Source organism: Anabrus simplex, chromosome 6 (assembly GCF_040414725.1).
Source record: "Anabrus simplex isolate iqAnaSimp1 chromosome 6, ASM4041472v1, whole genome shotgun sequence".
Taxonomy (NCBI): Eukaryota; Metazoa; Arthropoda; class Insecta; order Orthoptera; family Tettigoniidae; genus Anabrus; species Anabrus simplex.
The window spans coordinates 61,138,162-61,153,402 of record NC_090270.1 but is presented as its reverse complement, the minus strand read 5'-3'; the positions used below and the strand labels follow the sequence as shown (position 1 = coordinate 61,153,402).

At 39.1% G+C, this 15,241-nt stretch overlaps 1 long non-coding RNA gene across 1 annotated transcript in view; it reads left to right on the top strand.

Moving 5' to 3' along the window:
* Positions 1–8,707, top strand: part of LOC136875458 (uncharacterized) — a 40,462-nt gene extending 31,755 nt beyond the window's left edge. Inside the window, exon 3 of the long non-coding RNA XR_010860439.2 lies at positions 7,863–8,707. This is a non-coding gene — a long non-coding RNA (uncharacterized lncRNA). The remainder of the gene's footprint in view (positions 1–7,862) is intronic.
* The last annotated feature ends 6,534 nt before the right edge of the window (positions 8,708–15,241 follow it).

The following is a 15,241-nucleotide window of genomic DNA, read 5'->3' as shown; positions in this document are numbered from 1 at the left end:
AATAGTGGAAGTATTAACAAAATTAACCTTAGAAGGCTGCTAAAATAAGTACAATGGAATAAAACAACAGATTGTTATACAACAAGTAGTAAGATTGCATAAAAGTAAAGTTGATAGTAATGGCGGTTATAATTAGACGATGGCGAAAAATCTTATGTAATCAAAGTAAAGAGGAGAGAGTAAAAGTCAAAGTTAGTCGAGAGATCCGAAGTTCATTATGATCTTGAAGATAAAGGATGTAATCCTCATGACACTCGCTCAGTGTCCCTCCTAGAAATACCTGTCCACCGAACAACCACATACCATCGATCATTTACTATCACCGCTTCAGGATGGTGGAATGCTCTTCCCAAAGACATCAAGGACGCTGCATCAAAAAGTATATTTAAAACCTCCTACCAGCAGTTCCTCGTTAAGTGCTTCCAGCAAGGTACAGTACCTGTATGAGTGGAACGAGTGATTGTGTGTGAAAATGATATGAGATTATTGTACAATAAATTAAATATTGGTTTAATATGATTATGGAATAATAACAATATGTGTGTGGTTAAGTGTAAGAAAGGGCCAAGAGCCCTAACTTCGCCACAGAAAATAAAGGCTTTATCTATCTATCTATCTATCTATCTATCTATCTATCTATCTATCTATCTATCTAAATCTTCTAGGATTTGTTTTTCCATCCAGCAATTTCTTCTACTTTGTGCCATACCCACATTTCTGCAGCTTCAAGGTGGTTCCTTTCCAGTTTATCCAGAGTCCAACTTTCACTTTCATAGAGCAATATAATCCATAAAAATTACTTAGCAAAGGATGTTTTGACATCTATATTAATATGTTTGCTGGTTAAAATGCTTTCTGTGTCATAAATGACTTTTGCTGGTGCTATCATTCTCTTCACTTCCACTAAACATCAGTTGTCCTCCATGATCATGTTGCCAATATAACAGAATTATTTCACCTGATCAGTTCTGGTGGTCAAGCTGCCTCTGTGGATCAGTGGTAGACTGTCTGCCTCCGGATTCGAAGATAGCAGGTTTAAATCCGACGGAGGTAGTAGTATTTTTGAAGGGTGGAAAAACGTCCATTTGACACTCCATGTCGTATGATGTGGTGGGCATGTAAGAGATCTCTGGTAACACATTTGGGATTTACTCAACAAAATTCATTAAAACTCAGCCATAGACACCCAAGAGAGATTTGGTTCATTCTGCTGTGTCTATTGGGCTTGAAGTAAAACAGAGCATCGAATTTAATGAGCAGACAGCCAGATGGCGTCACATTAAAATGTCTGAATGTTCCCACATATATCATGTGATATATAATTATTATTATTAGTTCTGGTCAATTTTTTATTGGTCTTGATTTCTTTAATTCACTTTTGTACTACCATTGCTTTCATTGTCACTTTTGTTAACTTTTAATTTCCATGTTTTAAACACAATTTACAAAGTTTATTATTCACATTGTGCATCTCCAGGAGTTGAAACCTAATCCTATTTTACATAAAAACACATATTTTCACAAATATTCGATGTGAATACATATGTTAAGAAAATCCATAATAAACTTATAAGTTCTTTGTTATAAAATGTTGCTAATGTTCTAATTTTATGATTATGGTGTTGTTTTTAACAGTGTATCTTATGCAATATTTCTGAATGTTGTGGCTATTTATGGACTTCCCTCCAGAAGTTCAAAGACGTTCTGGTTACTGGCTAAATGTACCTTTAGACAGGGATTTGATTTGCTGCACAAGATGTTACCTTTCATGATTGAGTCAGCCAGCTTTGGTTTTGTTTATAGAATGTCAGGGAAAAGCAATTGCGGAGAGATAAGGTGACTGGAAATACCATAAATTAAACTGCGCACCATTTCCATTGGGATGGTGTCACTTGTAAGAGTAAGGTTAGTGTTTGGGTCCATATATCATTCCATGTTTATGGGATTTTGTCTGAATTTCTAAGAGGGAAGAAGGTTTAATTTCAGCATCTGCTGCTATTCTTCTTAATTGAGACAGTGATTCACTGCAAATGTGTGCATAACCTGCAAAACAATGCTGAAAGTGAAGTAGAGTCAAAGATCATGTCTTCAACAATACTTAGAGGAATTTAAAAACATTTTCACTACTAACGGAAAGGTATTATTTTGCCAACAATGTATTGCTTCTACTTACTGATAGTGCAGCTTACATGAAAAAATAGGCTGAAGGCCTTTCTGTAAGCATTCTGACACGTAATGTGGCATAGTTCATGCCCTACACAGGTTATGTGAAACTGTAAGGGCTCAGTATTCTAAAGTGTCCAATGGCAAAGAAGTCTTTGTAAAAGCGCCCTGAAAAATCGATCTATTTAAAGACAAAAACCCAGGTCTTGCGCTTCCTCCTCTGCCCATTGTCATGCGGTAGAGTTCCTGGCTTAGCGCAGAGGTACACTTTGCAGCCAATTTTGGAAGTTTTGCATCCATTGTGAAATGCAGTACAGTAGATAAAAACAACATTCTGTCAATTGAGATTCTTCAAGAGTTACTGAAACACAGCTCTTTTTAAAAATTGGCATTTATATCTGCCAATCTTTCTTGTGTAAAACCATACACATACTTAAACAATCCACTAACCTGTTGTCCAAAACAGAAGGAAGTGAATGCTTTTGAAAATAAATTAGATTCTCTCTCGACTTCTCAGGTACAGGGAGGGACTGTTGAAGTTCAAATATAGGCATTTCTCTAGACAGTGCTCTCGCTATTCTTCCGGGTCTGGGCATTCTGGTAATAGTAATTCTAGATGACTAACCACCAATTCTTGTGGCAAACCTCAAAATGTAGCTTCATGTTTGGTCTGTTATAACTGTAAGTTAAAGGATGATTCACCAAATTCTGTAGCTGATAATAGATCCCAGTCTGAATCTAGGGTCAATTTCCTACAAATTTGTGGCATTTCTGCTATCCCTCCTTGTGATTTACCTTACATATGTATGTATGTTCAGTCCGTCAGCGATTCCGCTGGTGGGATCCTCAACAGCTCTGCCATCAGCTGTCACGGATGGCCTAGGCATCACTGAAGAGGCGTACTAGGGAAATGAGGAGTGAGGTAGTTTCCCGTTGCTTTCCTCACCGAGCCAGAGTTGCTATTACATATCAGTCTGCCAAGCCCCCTGAAATGCGTTCACCAACCGACCCTATGAGCAACATTTTCACACCAATCATAGCAGGGACTGGCTGCATAAGGATTGGCATTACTAACATCGCTCATACCTCAGTCACTTTCATATTGTCAAAGCCAAGGATAAGACAGAGACAGATCTATGAAAGTAACAAAATTGCTTTAGCCTACACCAGAAGACATAGTGCACTGTAAACACTAGGTCCTGCCAGCAAAGGCATAACCTTACATATGCTTAGAGGTAAATAATGAACCTGTCTGTGCATTGGTAGATTTTGGAAGTTGCATCACATTGATGAGTGAGAACTGGTATAACTTGATGAAAACTGTTTGCAAGTTCCCTCCATTGAAACCTGTATCTTTAACCTGCCATACTGCTATCTCTAACTCGTTGAATGTGATTGGATATCTAGATGTCAAGATCAGAATCCATGATTTCACGTGGAAAATGCCCGTGCTTGTTACAAAAGATTTATTTTGTCCTTTCATTTTGGGTGCAAATTTTATTGCTAAAACTAGTATGATTTTGGACCTTCAGTTCAACGATATCCTTTTTAAATTTTCCGTCAGAATCTTTTAAGTTGTGTAATCACTCCTCTATTCTTCCTTGTCATGTCAATGCTGTTTCTGAACATATGGGTGAACCTAAAGCTTTTGATTTTGATCATTTGCTTGATGATCAGGCCAACCAACCAACTTAAGAATTGCGGTAAGTTTCCAGATGTATTTACCGACAAGTTGGGTGTAACCAATGTTTTGTAGTACAAAATTGATGTTACTGACAACGTACCTGTTCGTTCTCCTCCGTATCAGTTGTTGCCTCCCAAAATGAAAGCCCTTAAGGCTATTATTGATCAAATGCTTGCTGAAGGTGTAATATGTTCTTCTAAATTTGCTTATTCTTCTTGCATATTCCTTGTCCCTAAACCACAAGGGAGTTTCAGGTCTGTCGTTGATTATTGGATACTGAACAAGAGAGTTGTACTTCAATCTGTTCCTCTTCCTGATTTTCACTCTTGTTTCTCATGATTTGCTAATGCCAAAATGTTTATACTTTTGATTTTAACCAGGCATATTATCAGTAGAGACGGGAATTTGCCTATTTGCCTATTTTATTCCTGTGTTCAGAAATGTAGGTTTTTGAGATATAAATCCGTTTTAGGGTCTTTTTAGCTATATTTCGTTGGTTGTATTGTGCCTATAAATGCCTATTTCAGGGGTTTGTGCCTATTTGGAGCATAATTGCTTATTTGATGTCTTTTGACTATTTTAAAAAAGCCGATTTTTTTCCAGTGCATTATATTGTACCTAGTGTGCTCGACAGAATTATCTTCTCTTTTCTCAATATCTGTTTACCCCACGAACAAAAATGGGAATTCTCAGAAGTCACCAGAAATAGTTCTAGGGAAATTTCCATCAGGAGAAACAAGGAACAATTTCACCTCGAAGCCTTCAACCTATTCAACCTTCTAAGACATATGCGAGAACCAGTCAACGTCGAACTATGTTGCACAACCCATATGCCCTGTACCTCCCTCTCGATGCGAACTGTTGTACGCGTACGCTTTATCTTCAGAACGTGTTCTGATTTATTGTGAAGCAGAAGAAGAAGAAATGTATTAGCGGCAGTACCCAAAGAAAAATCGTTGAAGTTCTACTGGCTGAAGCAGTGAATCACAGGGGATCCCAATTTCACTACGAATGGAAGGGTAATCTGTCATGCTTGCTATAAGGAGATTAGTTCATTTGTTCCTTTGATCTTTTTTGTGATTGAGACTTATGATCGCATTTTATTGTAGCATACATAGACCTAATAATTTATGTATTGTGGGAAGTTGTTTTGTTGCAATGCTGTATTAGTCGTGAACTGCCAATAATTTATATTGCTAAAATGTAAATAATCATTAAATTACTGAACGATGAGTTAGAACGCCGATGGTCTCTTGTCACAGAATGGATGGGAATTAAATCGGTATTTTGAACTGTGATTCATTTCCTATGAAAATAGAGATTTACAACTGAAATGCCATTTTTAAAACTACTCCCTTTAAAAAAATCGTGAATTCTATTACATTTCCGTCAAGCTTTCGCGAAACACACGTTACAGATCCAGTGTAGCCCGGCTAGGACGATGCCACAGCGTATTTTACAAGGCTGCCAAGACTATCTCTATAAGACCAGGCCAGCGAAAAGACCGTTGGTCTGGATTGGTGAGGTCCGGTTAGTAAACGTTATGCTTGTTGGAGGGGGGGGGGGGAGTCTGAGGGGCTTAAGTTCCCAGGTTAACAGTTTTTTTGCTATTTTCTTTACGTCGCACCGACACAGATAGGTCTCATGGCGACGATGGGACAGGAAAGACCTAGGAATGGGAAGGAAGCGACCATGGCCTTAATTAAGGTACAGCCCAGCATTTGCCTGGTGTGAAAATGGGGAACCACGGAAAGCCGTCCTCAGGGCTGCCGACAGTGGGGTTCGAACCCACTATCTCTCGGATGAGAGCTCACAGCCGCGTGCTCCCAACTGCACAGCCAACTCGCCCGGTACCAGGTTAACAAGCCCCTTAGCCTCTTAGCAACCCAAATTATGACAAAAATAAGGTCATGCGCGCATGTCAAGACAATTTCAAATTACGCGGTTTTTAATTTTCAACGAGGGTGGTGGCCTTGAGGGCACACATGATGCAGGATCTATTGCAGGCAACATAAAATAGTATTCATGACAGCTGGCCCGGCTGACCAAAGCCGGCGAATAGAAACAAATGAAATGTTCACAAATCTGAGATTTATAGTGCCTCCGTTTTCATTCTTCTATATAAGTAAGAACAAATACAGTAGAGATAATACGCGACATTTACGGATTTCGCCTTGCTAAAATGGGACCATTCGACGGTGGCGCTCCTAGTGACTTGACCAGAACAAATCGCGCTAAATTCAAAATAATATCAATGGAAATGTATATATGGAAATGGATAAATAAATTATGTCTAGAAAGAAAGTGTTATTGAGATATTAACTTCGAAGTTGCTAAAGCAATTCTGGATAAATGAATGAATTATTTAAAAGGTTATCATTCAAGGACTGAAATTAGACATATAAACAAGAAGTGAAATGGACTGGTGTAAAATGGCTTGATCTTTCATTTATGCATTACTTTTTTAGCTTTAGCATTCCTGCCTGAACTCTTACGGTTGGATTTGTCTTTTTTCTCATTTAAAAACATTGTATCATCACATTAAGACACTTGTCAATAAAAATATCGGCACATTCCTTACACACATGATGCAATGAATTAACATTTAATAATAATAATAATAATCATAATAATAATAATAATGTTTTTTGTTTTACGTCCCTCTAACTACTCTTTTACGGTTTTCGGAGACGCCGAGGTGCCAGAATTTAGTCCCGCAGGAGTTCTTTTACGTGCCAATAAATCTACCGACATGAGGCTGACGTATTTGAGCACCTTCAAATACCACCGGACTGAGCCAGGATCGAACCTGCCAAGTTGGGGTCAGAAGGCCAAGGCCTTAACCGTCTGAGCCACTCAGCCCGGCGAATTAACATTTAATAGCGTGACAATTTTCCTCCTAACATGAAGCCTACTAACAGAAAGATAATCTATAATATCCCGGCTTTAATCTGAGAAGAGGGATAAAGAAAGTAAAGTATGAAAATGTTGTCGATAGTGATGCTTTAAGGAATATTTACGTACAGTTAGAGCAAAAATGTAACATACCCTTGGCTGTAATGTCGAGGATTTCTAAAGTCGCTGGCCTGGAAATAATCTGAACAGATCTTATAATTCTTATATAAACGTAACGTCCCTTCTTTCTTGTACACCTTATCCAAATTGCTTCTGTGACATTTCAAAACCCACAGATCATACCTGCAACAACACATCGGTATTGAAGGTTAACTGCTGCACTATAGAATAAAATATGCGTATTCAATTTTATGCCAGTTAAAATATGGGTCGAGCAGGTCAGAAGATTATGAAGTACTATAAAAAATCTCTGTCACTGGAAGAATATATATGCAAACACAATATTACTTACATGTTCTTGTCACGAGGGAACCTGAAGAACGACCGCACATTTTTCTCTACTTCGTAATTACTGCAGCCAAACATAGCACACACCTTTCCCCTCATGTTGAGCGGAGATATCAAGGAATGACACACACTACTATTTATTTATGTTAACTCACTAAAAACGCATAACACCAAAAACTTCACACAAAAATACACGTTCTCTTATGAGAGAATCAGTACTGTTCAGGTCTATCCGCTAGAGTGAGCTCCAGTAGCTGTCCCTCGATATCTCGCTCAGTGTCGCGTATTATCTCTACTCTATTTGGTAAGAATACTGTTAGGGCCAGCTTGGTGGGTCGTTGGCAAGCATAAAGGATAAATCTTTCCACTACGCTACTCCTGTATCATTTCACGCCTTTTTTATTATATTTTTCACCTGGTGAACTCGACACGATACTGCCAAATTATAACTGAAAATTCTTGAGGACATTTCCATGTAAATCACTAATTCCCTTGTTCCTACTTTAAAGTTTTGTACTTCTGGAAACATCATCTGTAATAGTCTTTTGTTTATGAAACATGATATATGCTAAGCGTTGTTGCCACTTAGCCCAACTGTAGAAATTTAAGATATAGGGACAATGTAACTTATGTCAATTTTATAATTTTTCAGATCAAATGTGAGAAAAATACCACAAAAGATCAACTTAGGAATACTGCGATGCATCTGATACGAGTACAGAAATCTGTATCTTTCTACTAATCCACTTTGGGCAGCGACCAACAACCATTGTCTTCAGACCTATGCACTGCATTGTTAGGAGCTAACATGTCCCTGCATAAACCGGAGCATCTTCACATTTCAACAAGCTGCCGGGAGCAATCGCCAAGTTCGAGAAGAGTGGCATGCCCCTGATGGAGTAATTTAGGATTGTGGAAGAAGTCACAGGAAGTTTTCAACGAACCTTTGGGAAGGCAGCCGCTGTTAGCGAAATAAAACCTGATGAAGTGCATTGAAGTTTTGTCCAATCACTTCATGTGATGTTGGGATATCTTTTTCTCAGTAAAAAAACATTATGCACGAGAGGAGAACAAGATTGTGACCGGAAAACATTGAAGCGTAGCTTGTAAATTCCTTTTATAGTAATTGAGTGTGTCATTAAATTAGAAGTAATTTTTTCATGCCTACTTTGATGCCTATTTTGCACGTTAGTGCCTATTTAAATGCCTATTTTGGCTAATTTAAGAGCCTATATGCTTGCCTATTTTAACTGTTTTTAGTGCCTGTAGTTCTCGTCTTTAATTATCAGACACCACTTGCTGAGGAATCCAAGCACCTCACTGCTTTTGCCACTGATCGGAACTTTTATGAATTTGAACGTGTTCCGTTCTTATTAAGTACATGCGCTGCTGTCCTTACTGGGTTACTAGATAATGTTTTGTCAGATATTAAATTCAAATTTATATACAATTACCTGGATGATTTAGTAATTTTCAGTGAAACATTTGAAGAGCACCTTGTCCATCTCAATGAAGTCCTTGCAAGACTGTGTAAAGCAGGTCTAACCCTTAAGGCTAGCAAGGTTACTTTCGCACAACCCCAGATGTCCTTCTTAGGGCACATTGTGTCTGAGAAAGGTGTCTCTGTTGATCAATCTCGTACTGCAGCTATCCAGAATTTTCCTACCCCTAAAGTTGTCAAAGCTCTAGCTAGGTTCATTGGCATGATAAATTTCTTCCATATTCCCCAATTTTGCTGAAAGAGCAGCTTCATTAGATGCTTTGAGAAGAAAAGAAGCTTTCTATCACTTCAAATCTGCCTTATGTAACGCTCTTGTTCTGGGTATGCCAGTTTCTCTAAACGTTTCATTCTTCAAACTGATGCCTGATCGACAGGTATATCTGGTGTTCTCCTTCAGGAATTTGAAGAAGGACATCGTCCAATTTCTTATGCTTCCCATAGTCTGAATCTTGCTGTACGCAACTATTCAGTTTATGAATTAGAAGCCTTAGCTGTTGTTTTCTCTTTGGAAAGATTTAGGATGTACCTTGAACATCTCTTTTGATCTTGAAACTGATAATCAGGCACTGAGTTGGGTACTGGCCAAGCCACGAAGGGCTGGTCCTCTTGCGCGTTGGGCAGTACGCGTCTCAGCCTTTTAATTTGAGGCTCGTCACATGTGTGACTCTGAAAACGTTGTTGCTGATAGTCTCAGTCGAATGTTCTATCCAGGCAGAACTGATCCTCAATCACAGCCTGCAGATCCTTCTCCTGAACAAGTTTCGGCCTTTGTTAATGTAGTTCTCACTAATTTGCCTCTTCTTTTCAAAGATATTGCTGAACATCAAGAGGATGATGCTGAATTAAAGGCTATTATTGACAGGATTAAATCTGATGAACATGTCAAATCTTATGTTCTTAAGAATGGAGTTCTCTGTTGTGCTGCCCGTTGTAGGAGGGACCCCAAAATAGTCGTTCCAGCTAACTTAGTTTCTGCTCTTTTTAAATATTACCACAAATCCCCTGTGGGTGGACATCTTGGTGTTTTTAAAACTAGAGAAAAAATCCATAAGCATTTCATCTGGAAATCCATGGATGGTGAAATCCATACCTTCATCAAATCTTGCAAAACCTGTAATATTAGTAAACCTGCTCATAATACTCGCCTAGGTCTGTTGTTATCTGAGCAAGCTTCTCGCCTTATGGAGAGGCTATTTATTGATTACATTGGTCCTTTCCCGAGGTCACGGACCAGCCGTCGTTTCATACTTGTGTGCATTGGTGCATTCTCGCATTTTATGTAGCTGTTCCCTACTTGTATGGCTAATGCAAACACTACTATTTCTTGTTTGAAACAGATCTTTACTTCATTTGGGCCCTGTCAATTTTTGGTGAGTGACAATGCCAGGGCTTTTACCTCTGTGCAATTCCATAATTCATGTTTTGATTTGTCAGTTTCTCATGTAACTACTACCCCTTATTATCCGAGGCCAAATTATTCTGAAAGAGTCGATCAGAATCTTAGAATTGCTCTTATTCCTTACCACTCTAAGTGGGATTCATCGCTCAATTGGTTGTCATTTGCTTTCAATACTGCCGTTCATGAAAGTCATAAACAGGCTCCTGCTTCATTAATCCTAGCATTTACCCCCAATTCTCCACTTTCTAATCTGTGGTCGATTCAGACCTCCTTCCTGACGTCGCCAGTCCAGAAAGTTTATTACGCTAAAGTTCAACCTAACTACAATCACGGACGAAGACCACATGATTTGTCTGTGGGTGACCAGGTTTATGTTAAGACGCATCCTGTCAGTAGTGCTGCGGACCAAGTCATTATCAAGTTAGCCCCCAGATTTCGAGGTCCCTGCACAATTTTGAAATCCCTAACCCCTGTGTTATTATTAGTCAGTGATCGTGAGAGAAAGAGGATCAGTCGCGTCGACATGTCTCAAATTCTCAAATTAAGATCCCTTAGTTATGAATTGATCCTTTAGTAACCATTTGTGTTTTAGTTATAAGAAAAAAAAATTAAATGGCGTATGGCTTTTGGTGCCGGGAGTGTCCGAAGACAAGTTCGGCTCGCCAGATGCAGGTCTTTTTGATTTGATGCCCGTAGGTGACCTGCACGTCATGATGAGGATGAAATGATGATGAAGACGACACATACACCCAGCCCCCATGCCAGCGAAATTAACCAATCATGGTTAAAATTACCGACCCAGCCGGGAATCGAACCCGGGACCCCTGTGACCAAAGGCCAGCATGCTAACCATTTAGCCATGGAGGAATTTAGGTAGTTATAAGAGAATCTTAGTTGTTTATTTCCTTTTAAAATGCTGGCCAGCTAACATTTGGATATTCTTATATTTCAATTATGAGTTGTTTAGTAGTTTGGGAATTAGAATGGTCGTTTGTGACCATACTAGGTGTCTTTCTTAGGTGTTTATTTCCTTTAAGTTTAATGTATTTTATATAAGGGTTAGGTTATGTAAGATTTGCATTGATGTTCATAACTAGAGATTTTATCTGTAAAATTTTGAAGCCCAAGGGTAAACTCTGGTAGACTTTCCTTTTAATCTTTCACCATTTTTTGAAATTTATTAATAGTACTTGCCCCGGGGGGCTGGGGTATCCTAAGCCAATAGTGTGGGAGGAGATCTCCCTATGGAGGTTGTCGAGCCACCAGTTGGGTGACTGATTTTTTAGTTTTTTAGAAGAAGTAAAACAAAAAACAAAAACAAAAAAAACTAAAACCCTACTGAACACTTCACCTTTCTTCAATATCTTCCATATTGTTGGATGATGACTTCATTTCAAAATTTCTTCCTTCTGCTGCGGATATGTTTGTGTTCCAGTGCCTACTATAACTGGGTCCATACGAGATGCAATCTGCCGTGTCTGTTTGGAGAGCACAGTAAACTGTGTGGTCACTGTCATCCGACAAGAAATGGAGTGGCCTGATGTTCCTAGTGGTGGCAGTTATTCTATACTGCATCACACTTCACTGGTGGTTACTGGTTATTTTGATACATGGGTGAACTGACATGAAGTTCCTAACAGATCTGGTTGGATTGATGTTGTATGGAGTTGTTGGCGATCGGCCGTAGTCAGCAGCTGCATGTGGTCAGCGACACCTAAAGTTTGGACTCTTCGACCTGTAATGGACGTTCTTCTCAACGCCAAAGACACAGTGGTGTTGAGTGTCAGATGTGATAGACATCAAGTCAAACACCCCCCCTGGTTAAGTTAAATTATTTAAAAAAATTTTTTGTTTGTTTTTGTTTTGTTTTGAGCTATGCTATGCTTGTCTATTACTTTATTTTATTTTGAAAACCTCAAGAAAAGATGTTTAAAGTACTTTACGGAAGGACAAGAGTCATCGTTTTCATTTTGATTTTGTTCTATTTGATTTTGTAAAATATGTTCATTTGTTTTGCCTTAAAAAATTGACTGAGGACCAAGAAGAAGAACTTTTGGAAAATTGTTTAATACTGTAAAATTTATCTTATTTTATTTTCTGTATGTGAAGATATTTAGGGTTATTTAATTACTCTGCACCTCCTCCAAATTTATTTGGTTATAGTGTAAACATTTTTATAATGTAAATAACTCTGTAATTAGCATCTGGATTTAGGTAATAACTTGTGTGGCAGGGTGTAGCTGCACGTGTCTGCGTTGGTAAGATGCTTGTAGTGATTTCCTGTAGCATCAGAAAGGAAGTTTCGGGATGTTGTAAAGATTTTTTCTCATCAAAAATTTTGGAGCCCTGATTGGCTAAAATAAAACAATTTCTAATTGGTGAATGTAAGAGCCATGAGTGCGCTAATTAGTTACCTCTTGATTGCCCCATTCCCGGCTCCTGGCGACTTGGCCAGGGCCAAGCTTGACTCCGTCGTCTTTGATTTGTGACTGGTGAAGGGAGCAGTCGTCTCTTCTGTCTGATGGGACTACCGGCCTCCGAGGTGAGCACTATTTGGTTCATGTTTGGGATTTTAACCTTTAAATGTAAATTCTTTTTAAAAATTTATTTCCGTGCCGGAGTTTGCCCGGGGTATCTTCCATTCGCCAATTTTAAGTTGAAATGACTTAGCCCTCGCAGTGAGTCATACCTCCTTTGTTTTGGAGGCATTCCCTTTTTCTTTGATTTTATATACTGTGTAATATGTAAATTTTAATTTCCTCTGGGATTATCTTCAGTAGTCCGTCCTGTGAATATGAACTTCATATCTCTGGTCTTTCAAGGTGTTCTGTTTTTTGTGAACATGAGTGTACATCGTTCATTTGAGGTTGTAGAAATATTTTTTTTGCTAGTGGCTTTACGTCGCACCGACACAGATGGGTATTATGGCAACAATGGGATAGGAAAGGCCTAGGAGTTGGAAGGAAACGGTTGTGGCCTTAATTAAGGTACAGCCTGGTGTGAAAATGGGAAACCATGGAAAACCATCTTCAGGGCTGCCGACAGTGGGATTCGAACCCACTATCTCCCGGATGCAAACAGACAGCCACTCACCTTTAATCACACGTCGAACTCGTCCGGTTGTGGAAAATAAACCAAACCATTGTGCTAGGTAGCAGGATCTCCGCTTACAACTGCAAGTGCTCGCGGAGGACCAGAGCATAGTATAGCGCATGACACATGCTTAACAAGGGGAGATCACGACGTTCAGATCACGGGTTATCTTCTAACTTTGTACACTTTTAGTAGTCCATTAGGACAACATAATGTGCAAGTAGTAAGGCGTATTTTAAATAGTTCTATAACTACTTAGGCATTTTCGAGAAAATCTAAAGAGAATTTTCGCGTCGAATATGTACTGATGCGTTGCAGTCACAAGCGCTAGATGGCGACAGTCGAGTGATTACCGTTCAAGCTCCGTAATCGCTGAGTCACTGGATCGAGTCCTGCTTGTGCAATGCAGTTCCGGGTACCTCACCAGATTTCACTGTCAGGTACAAGGGATTTCGCAAATCACGACAGGCATACATTTTCAGGAAAATTTTATGCATTTGGTCGTTTACTTGTTGATAATTATATTTTTTTTTTTGTAGTTCGCCTCTGTGGTGGAGTGGTTAGTGTGTTTAGCTGCCACCCCTGGAGGCCCGGGTTCTATTCCTGGCTCTGCCACAAAATTTGAAAAGTGGTGCGAGGGCTGGAACGGGGAACGCTCAGCCTCAGGAGGTCAACTGAGTAGAGTGGGGGGGGGTTCTATTCCCTCTGGCCATCCTCGAAGTGGTTTCCCACTTCTCCAGGCAAATTGTGGGATGTAGGCGCCTACCTAACATAAAGCCACGGCCGCTTCCTTCCCTCTTCCTTGCCTATCCCTTTCAATCTTCCCATCCCTCCACATAGCCCCTGTTCAGCATAGCAGGTGAGGCTGCCTGCACGAGGTAGTGGTCATCTTTGCCAGTTGTATCCCCAACCCAAAGTCTCGCACTCCAGGGCACTGCGTAGATAATACACTCCAGTAGCAATCGTACTTTGCAAATATATGACTATTTGAGCAAATTATATCCTGAGATAGATTCCTTTCTCTTTCTTGCTTATTAGAACCTACAGATTACATTCTGATGATAACTTGATTTCACAGGGACTGATGCAAGTGCGATAAACTGATGTAACTTGAGAAAATATTCTCTCAGCCGTAGGTAAATAATGCAAGTTTTGGGCTCTAATTATTATTATTTTATGATTGTTATTACTTGTAATGTATGGCTATGAAATGTTTACATCCTATTATTATTATTATTATTATTATTATTATTATTATTATTATTATTATTATTATTATTTATGTAGTTGAATGATCGCATTGTGTGTGTGTGTGTGTGTGTGTGTGTGTGTGAAGTTACGTCATGAAACATGTACTGTATATAGACATTTGTATGTAAGAACCTGTAATTAATTTATTCTTACCTGTATATATAATTTGTAATCCACTATGGTCTTTTGAAACACACTGTAACATCCAGAAAGGTACTGGGTACACGAGAATTATGGAGAGTATTCTGTACACTATATCTATGTATTAAGCACTCTAGAGTTTACGAGAAGGTATTTTGTTTTACATAAAATCAGCTTCATTGTCTGTATCGTACTTTAACAGATTCACAATTAAGTATTTTTTATTTTCCACCTTGTCGATACATTCATTGATTAAGGCAACTTATTGGGTAAAAGTGCTACATGAAGTTTTTTTTTTTTGCTAGTTGCTTTACGTTGCACCGACACAGGTAGGTCTTATGGCGACAATGGGATAGGAAAGGCCTAGGAGTTGGAAGGAAGCGACCGTGGCCTTAATTAAGGTACAGCATTTGCTAGTGTGAAAATGGGAAACCACGGAAAACCATCTTCAGGGCTGCCGACAGTGGGACTCGAACCCACGATCTCCTGGATGCAAGCTCACAGCCGCACGCCTCTATGCGCACGGCTAACTCATCTGGTACATGAATTTTTCATGTAAACAGTGTTATGTGGCTGAAGATATTAATAATATACGAAACCTGTACCACTTTTAACCAATAAGTTACATTAAGCAATTAATGTATTG